At 48.6% G+C, this 20,561-nt stretch overlaps 2 pseudogenes; both read left to right on the forward strand.

Annotated features, from left to right (window-relative positions):
- Positions 1 to 13,986: 13,986 nt before the first annotated feature.
- On the forward strand, positions 13,987 to 16,720 carry LOC146187449 (uncharacterized; annotated as a pseudogene).
- Positions 16,721 to 17,175: 455 nt separating this feature from the next.
- On the forward strand, positions 17,176 to 18,570 carry LOC146187450 (uncharacterized; annotated as a pseudogene).
- The last annotated feature ends 1,991 nt before the right edge of the window (positions 18,571 to 20,561 follow it).

Consider the following 20,561-nt stretch of genomic DNA (forward strand, 5'->3'; position numbering starts at 1 on the left):
ACATTCAAATGTTACGCCAAGCCATTCGCTAATGAGACCATTTTCGTCTTCACGTTTTCATTTCTTGCCTCTAAATAATTACCTAATTACCCTTCCAGCCTATTTATTTTTTCGCACACATTATATCACCCTCTATCGATTGACACCACTCATTAACCTCTAAAGCTTCTCAGTTACTCACAACTGCTGCGGACACGATTTTGTGTGTTTTGCCTCTAATTCATTACCTAATTACCATATTAGCCTAATTATTATTACGGACTGATTGTTGCGTCACCCTCTATCGATTGACATCACTAATTAACCTCTTCCACTTCTCAATTACTCACCGCTGCTGCGGACAACTTTTACATTTTTTGACTGTAATTAGTTATATAATTAACTTCTTGGCCTATTTATTTTTTCTGCAGCAGCATTACGTTAGCCTCTATTGGTTGACACCACTCATTTACTTCTACCGCTTCTCGAGTACTCACAACTGCTGCGGACACGAGTTTGCGAACGCGGTCTGCGGACACGGTTTGCGGACATGGTCTGAGGACAGAAATCTGTGAACATAGCGAAGTAACGCTTTCGCGTTAATAAAGAATTAAACTTATTTGCGAGGAAGCATCTACACGTATTAGAAAGAAATTGTACAGAAGGTTCTAAAATGATTCACTATCATTTACAAGTAAGGCACGCCTCCTCCTCGACGAGTTGACTTCTACACTCAGAAAGCTTTCATCCCCTACAGCTGGAAATTATTTCAACTGTACCTGACTGCAAACGTTAAGTGAACATGAACACATTATAATATTCATTAAGCTTCTGGAATAAACATTCAAGTTCTGACACTTTGTTGCTCATTGACTGTGCAGTTAAATGACCGTTTAGAAGGCCCTTTTTCGTAGGAGCGAGCTTGGTGACGAGTTTGTTTACTGCGGCTTGAACCAAGTGCATTTTATTCATAATAATAATAATAATAATAATAATAATAATAATAATAATAATAATAATAATAATAATAATAATAATAATAATAATAATAATAATAATAATAATAATAGTAATTGGTTCACAGGAAGAGTAAGGCGCAGTATATGTAACACTTGTTTCTGTGGACACCTGATAGCGAGGACACCTGAAACACGCCGTAAAAGAAAGGAGGAAGGTGGAACAAAAAGTGGAAAGAAGAGTCGTAGTGGAGAGGTACGGAATAATTTCAACCACCTGGTGATCTTTTTTGTTTCTTTATTGCCTGGTATTGGCACATTGCATTTCACGAGAACAAAATCAACAAAAATCACACAAATGCTATTGACATATGACACACTAAAATTCACGCCTACACAACAAAGGCTCTAGTCTTAAGAGCCACTCGGGAGGTTCTGATGCAGCTTTCTGGATTATCAAAAACCTGTCCACGCTTTCCCGAAAATAAATTCTGGCAGGCCGTGCATCTTTATCGCAATGGTAACCCGCCATTCTTTAACGTGTGCTGACACCGCACAGCATACGAACGGCTTTTCGTTTCGCCTCCATTTTTTTTCTTTATTGCCAGTTCTCAACGAAATGAAAAGAAAAAACAAACAAAAAAACAGGAAAGCATTCACATTCCGACTACCGACAACCTGGCGTAGGCTTTGTGACGTTAAGGTTTTCCTAGTATTGTCAACAGTTCCAGCATTCTGGTGTGCATGACTGCATTTTTAGTTCCTCCTCTCCTGAAAATACATGCGCGCAGGCCATGCATCGGGGTCGCAGTAATAACCAGCCATTCTCGACCACCATATACAATGGAGGCACATCAGCATGATGCGGTCAAAAGGGCTCCATCTTTGTTGTCTGCGGGTTGATACCTTTGCCCTATGGGTCAATAGGGAAATGTTTTTTTGATATGTCCTTTGCAGGACATCCTCACAATAAACTTCCTCCCAACAATGGATAAATAAGTGGTCTATGATTTCAGGCAGCTTATAGATGAGGCAGTGCGAACCCTGGGGAACTAGAAATCCCTCTTGCTCTAAAAATGTTTTAACCAACAAAGTTCCTGTGTGCAGCTTAAATGAGAAGGTTTTTGCGGCAGGTTGTACTTTCATTCTTTTAACCCTACTTAGTACGTCATCCCCAGGGCCTCCACGGTACAAGGACCTGTGCAAAGGGACTGGAAATACCCCATTATACAAATCGTTATAAAGCTTTTGCTTCGTCACTTCATACAAGTACTCCCTCGAAAACCACACAAATAAAAATTGAACACTGTGGGCAACCTCTTTCCAAAAACCGCCCAATCTTCCTGGTATGCTTTCCGTTCCCACAACAAACTCCTGCAATAAGCAGGCAACTTAACTGGCACACGGCGCGAGCAAACAAAAAAGGATCTCTGACCTCACTAAAAAAGAAAACCTGCCAACTGGCTGATGTAGAAATTGGTGCCCTAAACCAAGGGCACCATTCATGACAGACCTGAAAAAATTCGTGCGGCTGCACTGCTCCCAATTCGATGACCATACAAACATAGCAAAGATGCGGTTAAACTTTCGCACATTCACTCTCGAACACGGCAGCGCGCCATCGAAACGCAGCCGCCGATGGTCGGGATCGAATCCGGGTACTCTGGCACAGTAGTCGGGCGTCTTACCACTTTATGAATCTTGTACGTGGCAAACTAAAAGACAAATAGCAGTCTTCTTGGAATGGTGAAGTGGATAATAAACTACATTTAATAAAGTCCATTTTGGGAGAATGGAAGTCATGCCGGCATCAAGAACGTTTCATAGAAGTACTTTTATGCGGTCTCCGTGTTGGACACACACATGACACAATTTTCTGTTAACAAAAGTAGACAAACCCCAGTGCGAAAAATGCCGAGAGGAACTAACTGTTAACCACGTTTTATTGTTGTGCACAGGCCTTGAAACGCTAAGAAAAAAAATATTTCACCCTATTTTGCAAAGAACACATTCCTTTTCACCCAAAACTAATTTTAATTTTAGGACTTGTTGATTTCTCTTGTTTCTACAGGAAGGAAATGTGTTACACAAACTGTTGAATAAATGAAGCGTAACACAAGAAACAGAAATTCCAACCTTGTGCTTGGCGCTTAGATGCTTATATGCGCCATTAAAACCAATACAATACAATACAAATTACCACTGCACCATTGCGGCGGGACTTCGGAATCTGCACTATTTTCGATTTTTGCACGAGGAATTATTCAGAGGTCATGTTGGCTTCATATCACAAGTGCACTGTCCCCATCTTCCCGGCGCAGGAAGATTTTGCACTATCTATGTCATGCGTATCAAAAGCCATTTTCTTTCGTGCAATCTTTCACTGCCCGAAGCAGACACTGGTTTTGGTTTACTGTGTCTTCCTGAATGAAAAGGTTGGAATCCCTTTCCTGCAACTGTTTCCTCAATTCCCTGCTCTATACTCTGGCTGCCGATCCTGGGCAGTGACGTCAATACCAAAAACGGCTTCTACTGGTCTGTCTCTCTGACTGACAGGTGAAGGGCGGGCGGAGACAACTAAATGTGTGTGTCACTCGCTTCACGCTTCTCTCTCGCCCGTTTCGTTGTCACGAACGCGGTGTCCCTGCTCCAAGGCCGCTCTGTGTGCTGCACTGTTCTTAAATCCTTCCTGCAGATGTCACGCCTTCCGCCAAGAGGGGAAATTGTGGAGGCATGGCGGAGAATATTCAGAAAACATATTTGTTTTTAAAAACAACATCGAGTCACAAAAGATACAGTGATGTTGATCCGCGATGAGCTATATTATGGGGAAGACGAAGGCGCAGTCCAGGGTCTAATGCCCTGGGGTGACGGCTGTAAAATCTCTCCCGTGTTTCACGCAGAAAGTGAGGGTTTCAGCGCCAAAGAGCGAAGCCTACAACCGAACTCTCGCTTTAAGTCGTCGAGGATAGAACGGGCAGCTTCGTCCACCCGATGGTTTCCTTTAATACCACAGTGGCCTGGTAGCCACTGCAAAATAATATCATGGTCCTTCGATATGGCGTCGAAGTACAGATTGTGGATCTCTGCAACGAGTTGTGCACGCGACCCGCAGCGTACTGCACCTTCCCGGCCTTGAACAGCTGCTTTAAAATCTGCGCACACTGTCCCGCATTGTGAAGGCAGTGATGTTTAGTTCGTGTTCGGCAGGTTGATGAAGTAAAATGACAAGTCAGGCAGCCTTGAAGTTGAACGAAAAGGGATGATATATTTACAGTTTATATACACACATGACAACTGAATTTACACTGGTGGCCTCACACAGAGTTGCCACCGCCCTAGCAAAAGGGTACATCACAAGCACAAGACATCTCACCCAGAGAACCGCTTAGCCCTCACAGAGAAAAGCTATAACGTGCCGAGCACGGAGTCGCCAGCTTGTGCTCGACTGGACAGAACTGCTCAACCGGGTCTGATGGCCGCTTTTTCATAGCAACGACAAACAAAGACATGAGGGCGGTCGCTTTACATGATCCGCCTCAAAATTACGCAACCAATCAGTCCCGTTGATTATTAAAACCCAACCCCGGTGGGATGGCCATAATCTCGGACCCAGGTCCTCAATTCTTTAAAAATAAAAATGCAGTTGCATGCTGCACACTTTCTCCACTCGAGGGTTAACAACCTCTTCCCATTCGGCGCTCGTCCTCCTTTCTCTATCCCATGGTCTACATGGAAAAACATGAATGCCGCTGCTGTATTTCCGGAGAAGCGCCGCGGAGGCGTTCAATGCCTCGGCGACAAAAGCCGATGCAGCTGAGGGGCAAGCCGGCACCTGGCGTCCAGACAGAGGGGCTTTGTTTGGTAAATCTTCCTTAAAGTACCTGAATGGGAAGCGGGCGCCCTTCCGAGTCGCTTACGAGGAAAGGTGTCGCGATGCGATGGCACCGGCCCTTAATCCCCCACCCTGACAGGAGCTCGAATTGGTCAACAAAAGAGACAGGTGTCGCCGGCGGCTGGTCCGGCTGGTTAGTAGCAGAGATGCGTGGGAACGAACATCTTCGCGAATTCTCACAGGATCAGTTTCCCCTAAACAAAAAAAAAAAAAGCTGCCGTTTATCGCGGCCTTACACGTCCCCCCTAAGAGGGTGATGATCTTGGAGTCCGCTAATTCCAGCCTAATACAACAAAGGCCGCTACAAACTGCGACGAAAACAAGATATGTATGACACTTCACATATGAATACGGCACAAAATGAATCTCGTGACACAAAATGAGTAACACAGAATGAATCACACACATTCGCATCGGCGGACCGGGCATTGTTCGTGAACGTCCCGCGCGTGAGCAATTAGATGTCCTCACACAAAGTTCACGTGATCTTCACCGTTCACCTCACGCATTGCACTGAGTACGCGGGAACATTCACGCATCGCCGAAAGGCCATGGCTCAAGTTGTGCTTGCTCTACGCCCCAAGTAACATTGGGGACCCGGGATAACGCATCGGCGTTCCCATTGCTTGACCCTTTCCTGTGGATCACCGTCACATTGTAGCGCTGTAGGGCCAGCGCCCATCGCGCGAGTTTTACCCCATGAGGCATACTTGTACTGAAATAGGCGAGGGGGTTGTGGTCAGATACCACGTTAATTTCTGCCCGTACACCCAATGCTCAAATGTCGCTAGTGCCCAGATAATGGCGAATGCTTCCCGCTCGATCGTAGACCAGCGGGTCTGCGTTGGCGTGAATCGGTGGCTGGCAAACGCTATCGGCCTTTCCCGTCCCTCCTCTCCCATCTGCGCTACACAAGCCCCCGCTACGACATCGGACGCGTCGGTGAACAGCCAATATGGCCTTTTAATGTCGGGGCTGTTCAGCGTTGCAGCTTCGCACAGAGCTGACTTGAGTCTATCCAGCGCGTTTTGCGCTTCCAGGCTCCACGGAATCGTGTTAGGTACACCTCGCGTCGTCAAAGACGTGATTGGTGCGGCCACCTTGGTGTAGCCTTCAACGTAATCGCGGTAGTAACCACATAAGCCTAGCAGAGTTTGGAGCTGTTTCTTCGTTGCGGGGGGCTCGAAGCCTCGAATAGCCGATATCTTTTCTACATCGGGGCCATGGGTTCCGCCTCCCACTAAGTGTCCTAGGTCTTAATGTGCACTTGTGCGACCTGACACTTTTCCTGGCTCACTTTAAGCTTGGCATCGCGCAACAAATCAAAAATGATTTTCAAGTGCTGCAAGTGTTCAGCCCACGAGGAAGAGAAAATGGCGATGTCAGCGAGGTATGCAGCCGCATGAGCCTGATGTCTTGAGAGGAGAGTGTTTATTATTCGCTGAAAGGTGGCCGCGGCGTTCTTTAGCCCGAACGGCATGACGCGCCAAGCATATTGTCCCTCATGGGTTACGAAAGCGGCCAGATGTTGGCTCTCCAGAGCTACCGGCACCTGCCAGTATCCGCGTCGCAAGTCGATAAGAGTGATAACTCTAGTGAAAAATCCTGTATCGCACCAAACGGGTTTGTACCGGTCTTGTATTATCCCGTGTAAATTTCTTACTAGTATGACCAGTCCTATATGAAGCTTAAACGGGTTTATGTCGGACAGGACATGTCCGGTATGATCTCAGTCCTGGCGGTCCAGTATAGAGATAATAAGGGCAGACCATTTCCAGTATGCATCTCATACAGGAATCCCAGTGCGGTAGGGATATGATACAGGGCGGAACAGTCCTGTATTGAGCTCATATGCAGGACAGGTCATTACCGGTTTGACTGAAACCGGACAAACCCATCATGAATGAAGCTGATACGGGATAGAGTATTTCCGCTGCTCAACACAATTGGGGCAGATCATAAAGCACTACCAGGATGACCACTTCGGAACATGCCTTCGCGCTAAATATGCATGAAACCATACATATTATATGTTACAACTTTTCTGTATATGTGGAGTTTGCGTTATTTCACAAATACCTAGGAGATACGAAGCTGTGGATGTGTGCGCTAGAAAGACAAACGCATCGCGTTTTGCTTTTGCGTGTGCAACAGTCGCTTCAGTTTGTACGATCTTGCGGTGCATCTACGACTGAAGATCTGCCACGTTCAACGCGAAAGTGCAAGCAAGAACGTAGCGTTTCGTTAGTGAGTATAAAATACGCTCGGGAATAAATGAAACACGTCGCTGACCATCGAAGTGTGCCCAGGTCAGCCGGACATCGGGAGTCGCTTCCTCGACTGTTTATGTATGCAAAACACTTGGTCGGAAGTAAATTCATTCACGTCGCTGCTCCGCTGACAGCAGGTGAAGCTAAAACAAGCAGTATTACAAGTGTTGGTGCACTACATATATCTATATGTAGCAAAAATTGCATGCGTTTGAAGACGATGACAGAACACAGCAGCACTAGTAAATTGTGACATTCTGAGGTTTGCAAGAAAGCGATACATTGTAAAGATACGGAACACGGACAACCCTTCGTGATAGCCAGGAAAAATATTCAGCGTGTTTAAAGGGCGATCGTTCAATTACGGCCACAAAATCTGTACCCTATAAAACAAAGTACGAAAGAGCAACGTTGACTACACAAACAAAAATATAACCACCGCCACCGTTTTCTGCCGTGGTGTAGTGGTTAGTCTGTGCTTGCTAGCCCAAAAGACCGAAGTTCGAAATCACAACATATAAACATTTTTTCTCTTTCTTTTTTTCTTTTTTAAATGTAGTTGTAGTAATCCCGATCGCCATCAGCTCGCGCGCCAACCCGAAGAGGTAGACGAAGTGGAGCCGGAGCCTTGTTGGCACTGCCCTGTTGATTAGAACGCTACCCCCGTCGCTTTGGTTTGCGGACGTTGCTTGCGGTCTTGGTACTCCTATAAACACCTTACACTTGGTGGAGGTTCGGTCGTCGCCCCAGTCCTCCTCGCAAACTTCACCCTGGAACTTCGAAACCGCACGCTACCGCCTTCGGTCACAACCATGCAGGACGCTCCCAGCCAACCATCGACGCCCATCCCTGCCACTCCTGCCACCATCTTCTGTCCCGGGGCACAACGCCCCCGTGACCCACCTTTCTTCAGTGGTACCGACGACCACGACGTTGACGACTGGCTGGCCTCTTTCGAGCGCGTCAGCACTTACAACCGCTGGGACGATTCCATCAAACTGAGCAACGTCCTCTTCTACCTCACGGACGTGGCGAATCTGTGGTTTCGAAACCACGAAGCCGATCTTCCGACGTGGTCAGTCTTCAAGAAGAACTTCGCGGATGTCTTCGGTCGTCCTGCGGTACGTAAACTCCGCGCCGAACAACGTCTCCATGCACGGCTTCAACGTCCCGAAGAAACGTTTACTAGCTACATTGAGGACGTGGTTGACCTCTGCAAGCGGGTCAATCCGTCCATGCCCCAGCCCGAAAGAGTCACACATGTTCTAAAAGGTCTCACTGATGATGCGTACTACATGATGTCGGCCAGAGACCCTACTTCCGTATCCGACATTATAACACTGTGCCAGAGGTTTGACGAGCTACGAAAGCAACGCGCTTCTACGCGGCGGGCTGCCACACCTGCCGGCATTGCTGGCTTGGCACTGGCTACGCCGTCTGCGGAACAGTCTCAATTTATGCAGAATATCAAAGACTTCATCCGCGAAGAAGTTGCACGCCAGCTGTCCCTCCTCCACCCAGTTCAGCCGACCGTCTGCACTTCACAATTAGCGCCGGCCAACGCGCCATCCATCTCGCCGGCTATCAGCCAAGTTATCGAGGAGAAAGTCGCCGAAGCGCTGCCTTCTAGTGTTCCCATCGCTCCTGTGCAAGCACCACTCACTTACGCTCAAGTAACCGCTGGAACGCGCGGTCCGCTTCCAACATCGTCGTACCAGAACGGCCCTACATTTTATGCTCCACCTCATTTCATGGCCCCTCAGTCTCAGATCCCTCGACCGCGACGCCGCATTACGAACCCATGGCGAACCGCCGACAATCGCCCAATTTGCTATGCTTGTGGGCTCCCGGGTCCCGTCGCTCGCCTTTGCCGTCAGCGCCCGCTTCATCCTGAGAACACAGTCCGTCAATACCACTACGATCCCGAGCCGCCCTTGAGCAACGTCTCTTCTGGATCGTCTCCACCTCGGGCTCAGTACTCGACACGCCGTTCGCCTTCGCCTCGCCGACGTTCCATTTCGCCAATGGTCCGGCGACAGGGCCCTACGCAAGGGGAAAACTGAATGCCGCAGTTCCGGAGGCAAGAACTGCGCGTTTGACGAACTCGTTAAGTCCTCCGCCTTCTCCCGCCAACGTCATTGAAGTGTTCGTAGAAGGTTTTCCCGTTCTTGCGCTGGTGGATACAGGTGCTGCTGTTTCCGTAATTAGTGATGCCCTTCGCCGCAAAATTCGCAAGGTCACGACACCGCTTTCTGCCTTTTCGCTTCGTACGGCCAGTTCAGAGCGCATCACCCCTGTGGCAGCGTGCACGGTACGAGTTTGCATCAAAGACATTACGTATCTCGTCGAGATGGTGGTGCTTTACGACTGCTCCCACGACATCATCCTCGGCTACGACTTTCTGTCAACTCACAGTGCTGTGATTGATTGTGCCCGTGCTGAAGTTGAGCTTTCCCCTGTGTGTAATGTTTCCCTGTGTGACCCGCCTGTGCGCCCTGCTAAACTCCTTGTAGCTGCAGACACCGACATTCCTCCCTTTTCTTCTGTTCTCGTTCCCCTTATTTCGACATTCGCCCTCCCTAGTCCTGTTCTCTTTACGCCCAAACTCGCCTCCGCCCACCATAACCGCCTCCTTCTTCCTTTCGCCGTTCTAACAATTTCTGATGGCAGCTGTGTCATCTATGCTTCCAACCCTTTTCCCTGCCCAACGGCTGTTCTTCGCGGGGAGTGCCTCGGCTACATTGAAGAGCTGGACCCTGATCGCACTTACATGTTCTCCGAACCTGAAGTTTTTCCTCAAGTCGCTGCCCTGACGTCTTCTGCTGCTACGAGTGATGAGCTTCCTGTCGACGCCCTTCATCGAGCTATCGCGACCGACCTTACGTCCGCCCAACGGGACCAAATCGTCGCCCTCCTTCAGCGCTTCAGTGCATCTTTTGACGTGTCCCAGCCTTCCTTGGGCCGCGCCTTGACCGTTTCTCATGCAATCGACACTGGTCCTCATGCTCCCCTGCGGCAGCGACCATATCGCGTGTCGCCCACTGAGCGCCGCGTCATTCGTGACAATGTCGCCGATATGCTTCAACGGGGCATCATACGACCATCTCATAGCCCTTGGGCCTCCCCCGTAGTGTTGGTGACGAAGAAAGATGGCACGATCCGCTTCTGTGTGGACTACCGGCGTCTGAATAAGATAACCCGCAGAGATGTTTACCCACTACCACGAATTGACGACGCGCTAGATTGTTTGCAAGGAGCGGAGTTCTTTTCATCGCTTGATTTGCGCTCTGGCTATTGGCAAGTACCGATGGCATCCGCTGACCGCCCGAAAACAGCCTTCATCACTCCCGATGGATTGTATGAATTCAATGTGATGCCGTTCGGACTGTGCAACGCCCCCGCCACCTTCGAGAGAATGATGGATAGCATTCTCAGTGGGCTCAAATGGGAAACGTGTCTTTGTTATCTAGATGACATTGTCGTTTTCTCGAAAGATTTCCCTTCCCACCTTCTGCGCCTTCAGCGTGTCCTTACGTGCCTAACTGAAGCCGGCCTACAGCTCAACTTGAAGAAATGTCACTTTGCCGCTACCAAGCTCACAATACTTGGTCATGTCATATCCAAGGATGGCGTTCTACCGGATCCTACCAAACTTCGTGCCGTCGCAGACTTCCCCAAGCCCACAACCTTGAAAGAACTTCGAAGTTTTATCGGTCTATGTTCGTATTTCCGCCGTTTTATCCGAAACTTCGCCAGTATCATCGCCCCTTTAACGCAACTTCTCGCCGGAGGCCCAAACCTCTCCTCTTGGTCACCAGCCTGTGATGCTGCGTTCAGTACACTACGCCGTCTACTGGTCTCTCCCCCTATACTCCGCCATTTTGACCCTGCCTGCTCGACCGAAATACACACTGATGCAAGCGGCGTAGGTCTGGGCGCTGTTCTTGCTCAACGGAAACCTGGATATTCCGAGTATGTCGTCGCGTACGCTAGTCGCACCCTCACGAAAGCGGAATCGAACTATTCTGTCACCGAAAAGGAGTGTCTGGCCATCATATGGGCCATTACCAAGTTTCGTCCTTATATTTACGGTCGCCCATTCTACGTTGTTACCGACCACCACGCGCTCTGTTGGCTATCCTCCCTCAAAGACCCCTCTGGCCGCCTCGCCCGCTGGGCGTTACGTCTTCAGGAGTACGATATCCACGTCATCTATCGATCTGGACGCAAGCACACCGACGCTGATGCCCTTTCCCGTTCACCGCTTCCTAACGACTCGACGGCTGGCTTCGTTTGTGCCTACGATATGTCGCCGCTCAACATTACCAACATGAAATCTGAGCAGCAGAAGGATCCATGGATATCCTTCCTCTTAACATTCCTGTCTATGCCCACAGAGCTGTCTCCGTCACGTGCACTTCGTCGTCAGGCCCACCACTTCGCCACTCGTGATGGACTTTTATACCGCCGCAATTACCATCCTACAGGGCGAAAGTGGCATCTCGTGATTCCGCGACATCTCCGTGCCGAAATCTGCGCCTCTTTCCACGCCGATCCCCAATGCGGCCATGCAGGTGTCATGAAAACCTATTCTCGACTGCGTATGAGATATTACTGGCGCGGCATGTACCGCTTCATTCGTCAGTATATCCGATCCTGTACCGCCTGCCAACGTCGCAAGAATCCATCCCCTCAGCCAGCCGCTCCGTTGCAGCCATTGCCTTGCCCCAGCCGCCCTTTTGACCGTGTCGGTATCGATCTGTATGGCCCGCTTCCGACCACGTCGGCTAACAACCGCTGGGTCATCGTAGCCGTTGACCACCTAACCCGTTACGTGGAAACATCGGCCTTGCAGTCTGCCACTGCACGGGATGTTGCTTCGTTCATTCTGCATCGCCTCGTTCTTCGTCACGGCGCACCGAAAGAATTGATCAGTGACCGCGGACGTGCGTTTCTTTCCGACACTGTCGAAGCCCTCCTCAAACAGTGCCAGATCATTCACCGGAGCACCACAGCGTATCACCCCCAAACGAACGGCATGACTGAGCGATTTAATCGCACTCTTAGTGACATGCTAGCCATGTACGTTGATAGCGCTCACTCTAATTGGGACCAAGTGCTGCCTTTCGTAACGTACGCCTACAATACGGCTACGCAGACTACGACTGGGTTCTCCCCCTTCTTTCTTTTATATGGTCGTGAACCCACGTCCACCATGGATACTATCCTGCCCTACCAACCCGACGCTTCAGAGACCACTCTACTGTCTGAAGCGCACACATTTGCCGAAGAATGCCGACAATTGGCGCGCTCCTTCACAACGGAGAACCAGGCTCAAAAAAAGCATAACCGGGACCCTACAAATCCAGCGCCTTCATATCCCTCAGGTGCCCTCGTTTGGCTCTGGGTGCCTTCCTCTGCACCCGGCCTCTCATCCAAACTCGTATCGCGCTATCATGGACCTTACCGCATTCTCGAACAATCTTCTCCCGTCAATTACGTAGTAGAGCCCTTGAACCCATCTCCAGATCATCGCCGCCGCGGCCGAGAAACTGTACATGTCGACCGCCTCAAGCCGTATTATGATCCCCCTACCCTTTCCTCACCATGAGTCGCCAGGATGGCTCCTTTTCCGCCGGGGGGTATTGTAGTAATCCCGATCGCCATCAGCTCGCGCGCCAACCCGAAGAGGTAGACGAAGTGGAGCCGGAGCCTTGTTGGCACCGCCCTCTTGATTAGAACGCTACCCCCGTCGCTTTGGTTTGCGGACGTTTCTTGCGGTCTTGGTACTCCTATAAACACCTTACATAGTCATCTTATTTTATAGCTCTACATGCTTTTTCCAGCCTGGCGTCCAGATTTTTTTTTCTGAAACAAGAGCCACGCACCATATAGGAATTTCCGGAATGAGAGCTCCACGCGGTTTCCTTTCGGTTCAACCTGTATAAATTAACCAGAAACCGGACGAACACGCCATTTCTGGAACTATACCGGGCAGAGTATTTCCGCTTCTGAACGAAGCTCAACCAGAATGGCGATGCCGGACGCGCGAGCGCACAGAATAAGCATAATACCAAACATATTATACAAGTATTCTGTACATAAGCAGCAGGCTTCGTTTAACAAATACCTCGAAAATACGAAGCCCTTCGAAGTGTGCGCTAGCAAGCATACATGCGCATCGCGTCGCTTTTGCGCGTACAACAGTCGCTGCAGCTCGTACGGTCTTGCGGTGCGTCTTCATATCTGCGACTAAAGATCTGCCGCCTTCAACGCGAAAGTGGAAGCACGAACGTATCGTTTCGCTAGCGATGACAAAAACTGCTCGAGAAAAAATAAACACACATCGCTTACCATCGAAAGATGCGCAGGTAGCCGCACACCGGGCGACGAATTCTCGAATGTTTAGATATTGAGACCGCTCAGTCGGAAGTGTATTCAGTGACGTCTTGGCTCCGCTGGTAGCACGTGAAGCTAAAACGCCCAGTATTACAAGTATTAGTGCACCGGATATCCCTGTATGCAGAAAAACTTACAAGCGTTCGTAGATGATGAAAAACACATCAGCACCAGTAAATTATGATACCTTGAGGTTTACCTGCAATAAAGCGACGCATTATAAAGATACAGAGCATTTGTAAACCCTCGTGATAGCCTGGAAAAAGATTCAGCGTGTTTAAAGGCCGATTGGAGAATTACGGCCACAAATTCTACAGCCAAGGAAAATGTACAAAGTACGAAAGAGCACACAATAAGCTACATATACTGAATAATAACCACTGATACTATATCTCGCCGTGGAGTAGCAGTGGTTATTCAGTATATCTCGCCGTGGAGTAGTGGTGAGTGGCGCCGAGGATGCTGTTCCAAACGGTTGCGTTTTTAGATGCTTTCCACTCAAAGGCTTCAATCGGCCTCTGGCCGAGGTACTGCTCAGGCTAATGCCAGCAGTAATGAATACCGGATTGTTTTGCCACGTCTCCCAACTGATAAACTGGTCGCTGATTCCGTTTTCTTGCATGCAGACCTTGCTGGACGCCCGTACCGGGCACAAGACTTCAGAGACTCCCTTCGGAATGTTGTGGACCTCAAGGAAATTAGTTTAATTGGCCAATCTCAAATGTCCCATGTATGGGTGGTCGCCTGCAAATCGGCACAATCGAAAGAAAAATTGGTAGCTTGCGGTGATCTCGTTGTTAAGGGCCGCCGTTGTGTCGTCGTGGACCCAGAATCAAAAGTGGTGAAACTGAAGCTTCTGTGGCTTCCCGAACGCTTGGAAGACGCCTTCATACGTGAGGCACTACAGGCCTATGGGAAGGTGACTTCGATTTCGACAGAAAATTGGAAAGTGGCGGAAATTGAAGATTTGAGAGCGCTGAACCGGGATGTTGTTGTGTCTCTCGCTGAAGGAGTCGGCGTTGGCGACGTTCCACATATGTACTGACTATTTGTGGTATACAGAGCCTTGTTGTAATACTAGGCAGGCCACCAGTATGCCTCCGATGCAACCATGTTGGCCACATTCGTAGGCACTGCCGTACGCCGCGTTGTAAGGACTGCCGACGCTTCGGTCACACCGCAGAAGAGTGCATCGTTACCTATGCGGACAAGCTGCGGCATCGTGTGTGGCCACCGGACGACGCTCTACAAGAGCCTATTATGGACGCCGCAGAAGTGCTTGACGCGGCTGGTGTCCTTTCAGCTGCTACTGTGGACACGGTTACCACAGCTAATACAACGGTTGTTCCTCAAGGTGACTCCAAGGAAAGTGAGATGCTGCTTCGATATGAGACGCCGAATACGGCACATGATATGGAGACTGCCACCTGTTCTAATCCTGCCAAAGATACCGCCCCGGTTACTCCAGCCACTGAGGCCGTCCCTCCTGTTGAAGAGCATCTTCATAAGCGCCGGGGAAAATGCGCATCTGACTCGAGTGAAGATGATCTGGTAAGTGTGAAGCATTGCCGCCGCCGGCGCACGTCGAAACAAAAGGGGAAGTGCCAACGTTCGCGTTCCCGCAGTTGTGGTGGAGGTCCGGAGGCGACGTCGCCGTCTCCGGAGAGACAAATGCAAGCCTAGTTAGCACTTGTGTGGTCACCATGACGACCTCTGAGGAGCTAGTGTTTGCAACTCTGAATGTGAGAGGCCTTAGGTCTCATCAGTAGCAGGTGCAACTTCGTCGACTTTTCAGCAGCAGGCGGCTTGATTTTGTCGCCGTCCAGGAAACGAAGATTGAGAGTGAGCAGGCTACAGAGAGGGCACTAGTACCCTTTTTGTCTGCTTACAATGTTATTGTGACGCATGCTATTGGTTTTTCGGCGGGTTGCTTCTTGTTTCTGCGAAAGGCTCTCCCTTATTCTGCGTTATCTTACTATACTGACTCTGAAGGGCGGCTAATACGCTGTGATTTTTTGCTCCACGGGAAGCCATGGAGACTTATCAATTTTTATGCGTTTAATAGTGCAGCTGAGCCTGTTGATATGTTTGAAACCATGGCTAACCTCCTAGATTGTGATAAGAGTGTTGTGCTAATGGGAGACTTTCATTGTGTATGTTACCTGAATGATCGTGCTGGGCCTAGTGTACACAGAGACAGAAGTGGTGAAGTGTTGTCGCGTGTTATAGATGACTGAGGACTCATTGATACAGGGCCCTCATGTCATGCAACTACACTATTCACGCACGTCCAAGGGAGGTCCAACGTGCGCCTAGAGAGGATTTATGTTTCTTCCACGCTGGTTTCCCGTGATTTGTTGTGTGAAACTGTACCGGTTTCCTTTTCAGATCATTGTATGCTGGTCGCTCGGTTTGGGAGAACTTACTGTTCAAAATTTAGGCCGCAATGAGAGCTTTGGAAGCTAAATTCTTCACTTGTAAATGATCAGGAGATTGTCTTTTGGATACGCTCCAAGCTACAAGTGTGTTTGACAGGTGCCATGCCAATATTTGCTGCATGGGAGCTGTTTAAACAAGAGGTGCGAGCGACAGCTATTGAAATTGGGTCTGTTAGGTCATTTTACAGGAAATTTCAAGAAAGGACATTGCATAAGAGTTTGTATAGCCTCTATGAATTAGAATGTGAGGCACCTGGAGTATATTTAGACGAAATCACTAAGGTAAAGTGTGACCTACAAAACAGGACGCTGAAAGATACAGGGGTGCCCGAGTTCGATCTCGTACAAATCGTGATTTGCACTCTGAAACCCCTACGCCACAAGCTCTGCTTGATGAGCACCGTAATGCTACTGCCAAATTGATACCGGGAATGATGTCCAATGGCACCCTAGTAACGAAAACGTGTGACATCAACTCTGTGTTTGCGATCTATTACACGACACTTTTCAGTGACGCTTCTGCTACTTCTAATTCGGATCTACTAGCTAACTTTAAAGCTCTTATAACGCCTTTATCAGATGAAGACTGTGCTCTTATCAATGGTCCTTTCACGTTGGAAGAAATAGAACACGCGATTGACCAATTACCCTCTCTAAAACACCTGGCCCTGATGGCATATCGTGCTAGTTTTACAAAACTTTTAAATCTTCGCTGAGTCCTGTCTTGCTGCAGATCTTCGCTTTAAGTTTTAATATGGGGGTCCTTCCTCAGTCCTTTACTAGGAATCACAGTCTTAATTCCAAAGAGTACGGATAAAGAAAAATTGCTCTCAGTAGATGGCTACAGGCCAATCACGTTGGCAAATGTGGACTACAAAATTTTTGCGAAAGTACTATCAAATCGATTACAATATGCCATGACGGTTCTCATTGGCCCTCATCAGACGTGTGGCTTGAGGGGACGCTCCATTCAAAATAGCATACATATTGCACGTACAATTCTCGAATCTTGCTCTGGCTCTTATGAACAGCTTGCTCTACTCCAGACTGACCTTGCGAAGGCATTTGATCGTGTCCGGCATTCGTTTCTATTTTCTCTTTTCGAGCGTGCAAATGTTGGATCAACTGTACTTAAAGGGGTGCAACTTTGTTACGACAACTGTTCCACTCTCTTGATTGTTAATGGTCACCTCTCAGAGCCTGTGCCAATTCGATCATCCGTGAAGCAGGGCTGTCCTATGTCACCGCTCCTCTTCGCCCTCTACCTAGAGCCACTTTGTTTGAGTGTATTGCAAAACCACAGTATCCGGGGTTATGTTGCCTTCAGTAATGAAGTCAAAGTCCTTGCGTACGCCGACGATTTGGAGTTTTTCTGCGCAGACAGACCTAGCATCGACAAAATTATAACCACCATAGAGCAGTTTGGCATTGTATCTGGCACTCAAATTAATAAGTCTAAAAGTTCGGGTCTGTGGTTCGGTTCATGGGGAGCAATGCCGACTCATTATGCTTGAATTGAATGGTCTCGTATTCCCCCTAAATACCTTGGAGTTCCCCTCCATGCATTCAAGTTTAGTGGACGTTACTGGAAAGAGCGGGTCACGGCACTCAAAAGCTATGCTCGGACTTTTGTTCCGCACCGCCTATCAATTTTTGCCCGAACACAGGCTACAAAACTTTATTACGTTTTACAGGTACTTCATTGCGTGAGGAATTACATCCATAGTTTTCACCGAACGTTTGCCACGTTCATATGGTCGTCCAGTTTTGAGCCTATGCGGCGCAATAACTTATTCAGGCCTGTTTCTGCTGGCGGACTATGTTTGACACATATCTATGTCAGGCAGTTAGTTGCTCGTTTCTTCGTTTTACGTAATAGCTCCCATCCAATTACCAGAGCATCCCTGCAAACTAACCTAGTTAACCTTCTTCCAAACTTAGTGGTCTCTTTCAATTTTACCGATCGGCCCTTATTATTTGGTTTTATGAAAGAAGTTTGAGATTCAGTGCGTTTTCTGGCAGTTCGCTTCTCTTATGAGCACTTATTCTCTGTTTCACGGAAAAATTTATACCAAGATTTGATATCTATGTTGTTCCCGCCTACTTTATATCGTTCACTCTATTCTAATTATATGGGGCATGATGTGTTAAAAAGGGTGCGCAAAATGCCGATCTCGCCTTCTACTAAAACGTTTTTCTTTAAACGTCATGCCGAGGTTTCGCCTGTTAAAGTGTGGCTTCAGAAAAAAAATATTTTCGTTTCTTCTGTTAATTGCCGTTTATGTGACACACCTGAAACCATCGAACACTGTTTTATTGCCTGCAAAGATGCAATATTAATTTGGGACGTTCTGCAATGAACATTGAAGAAAGACTTTATTTTGAATTCCCATAGTGTGCGTTACTTGATAACCACAGTACATGACCACGAACCCTTTGACATGATTTTCCTCCTTGGACTACACAGCCTGTGGAAAACGCGTATGTTGGATCGGAATGCTGAACCTCTAGTCTCCCCCGCTACTCATTTCGGCCAGATGGTACACCAGCTTAGAGATACTTACGAAGATAGTGACTATCAACCGGACTGGATGCTATTGTTGATGTGTTGTCTTTCCTTGCCACCGTTTTAGTGAAGTTGTGTTAAGTCGTATTCTAGTTGTGTCGTGTTGTGTTGTATGTTCCAATTGGACTTTTCGCCTACAGGCTGATTACTCTGTAAATAATGTATACAACTGTATGCTGAGTTTAAAAGCATGTAATAAATACCATGCTGAAAAACAAGGAGTAGTGGTTAAGTTGCCCGTCTCAAGACCAAGAAGGCCGAAGTTCGATTTTAGACAAAGCGATAAGAGTTTTAATTTTTTTTAAAATGCAGTCGTGTTATTTTATATTCTTGCATGCTTTTTCCAGCCTGGCGACGCGTTTCTTTCCGGAAACGAGGGCCATCAACCATATAGGCCATTCCGGTATCAGAGCTCCGCGCGGTTTCATTCCGGACTTTCCATTGCAGTACAGGAATTTCCTGAAATAGCCCACAATCCTGTGTCCCAAATCCTGTACAATAAACCTGTATACGATTTCCTGTACAAATTTATACAGGAGTTTTCAGTAGGGATACCTAGTACGGTCCACCCTCATGATTAGCTCTTTAGGGGGTCACTGGAAAGGCATCCGTGCGCGTCGCAGCGTTTAGAGCGCGATAGTCAACACACATGTGCACAGATTCATCCTTCTTACCCACGCATACAACGGGATGGGCGCACTCGCTTTCCACCGGATACACCAGCCCGAGGTCTAGCAACTCGTTTACCTGGCGGCTCACCTCACTCCTTAATAACTCCGGCACGCGATATGGGAAAGTGCGTTTGAGCTAGTGCCCTTCGTGCAGCTCTATCTTATGTGCACCAACCCCTTCGATACCCGGCGTCTCGCTGAACAAATCAGCGTAAGCGGCAAACACCTCCGAGATCTCGAGGCGGTTCTGAATAGGTAAGTGCGCGAGTTTCTCCGCATTTATGGGACAACCACCACGTCTCTCAGGCACACACTGAGGGGTGTACTCGATTTCACCAAACTCCTCGTCTCCTTCGAAAACTATTCCGACATGGCTGACACGTGGGTAGTAGGGTCGCAGCCTGTTCGCATGCACTACCGCTGTAGCCTTCTCTCTCCTGTCGATTCTGTACAAGTTCTACCTCTCTCGCGCGGTTACGACAAATGGACCGAGCAATTTTGGGGCCATTTTATTACCAGGGTCTGTGTCAAAGAGCAACACCTGGTCTCCGACGACAAACGTCTTGCTTCGCGCGCGCCTGTTATATGCCTGCGCGTAACTTCCCTTCGTGCGCTCGCCGTCAAACCCACTACTTCTGCTTTTACTTGTACCTTCTCGCGTAGCTGTCGCAAATACTTCGCGGGCTCTTCCCTGAGTATGTTCGGGAGGGGTTGCTGGCCTGTCCATGTTCGCTGCAGAATTGCTAGCGGTCCGATAGGGTTCCTACCGAATAAGTGCCGGAACGGCGCCACGCCTGCAGTGTCATGGGGGACTTCCCTGTTCGCCCACAGAACGAACGGGGCCAGTCTATCCCAGTTCTTGGGATCTTTCTAAATAACATGAAACAACATGTTCTTCAAAACGCGATTCCATTTTTCCATTGTCCCGTTGCTCTCCGGGTGCACAGGAGTTGAACAGCTCGGCGCGCATCCCAGTCTAGCTAACATCTCACGCGTTAACTGCGCCATGAAGTTCGTTCGCTGATTAGAACGGACTATCTCGGGTATGCCCGTACGGATAAAAATTGTAAGCAAGGCGTAGCATGTTGGCCTAGCGGTCAGGGATCTCAAACAGACTACCTCCGGCCACCGCGTGCACAAGTCAACGAGGCAGAGAGCGTACCTAGGACCCCTGCCTGACGGAACATCGAGCGGCCCGATTATATCGACATTTACGACCTGAAACGGATGGTCGGGTCTGGTGAGAGGTGTGATGCGAACACTGTCTTTAAATTGCCTGTCTGAGTGGACCTGACAGCCGTGACATGTCCTACAGTGTCGCGTTACGTCCCCTTTTAAGCCTGGCCAGAAAAAGCTGTACTTAATTCTAATATTTGTCTTCCTTGAC

The sequence above is a fragment of the Amblyomma maculatum genome, chromosome 6 (assembly GCF_055883805.1).
Source record: "Amblyomma maculatum isolate TAMU_Amacu chromosome 6, ASM5588380v1, whole genome shotgun sequence".
In the NCBI taxonomy this organism is placed as follows: domain Eukaryota; kingdom Metazoa; phylum Arthropoda; class Arachnida; order Ixodida; family Ixodidae; genus Amblyomma; species Amblyomma maculatum.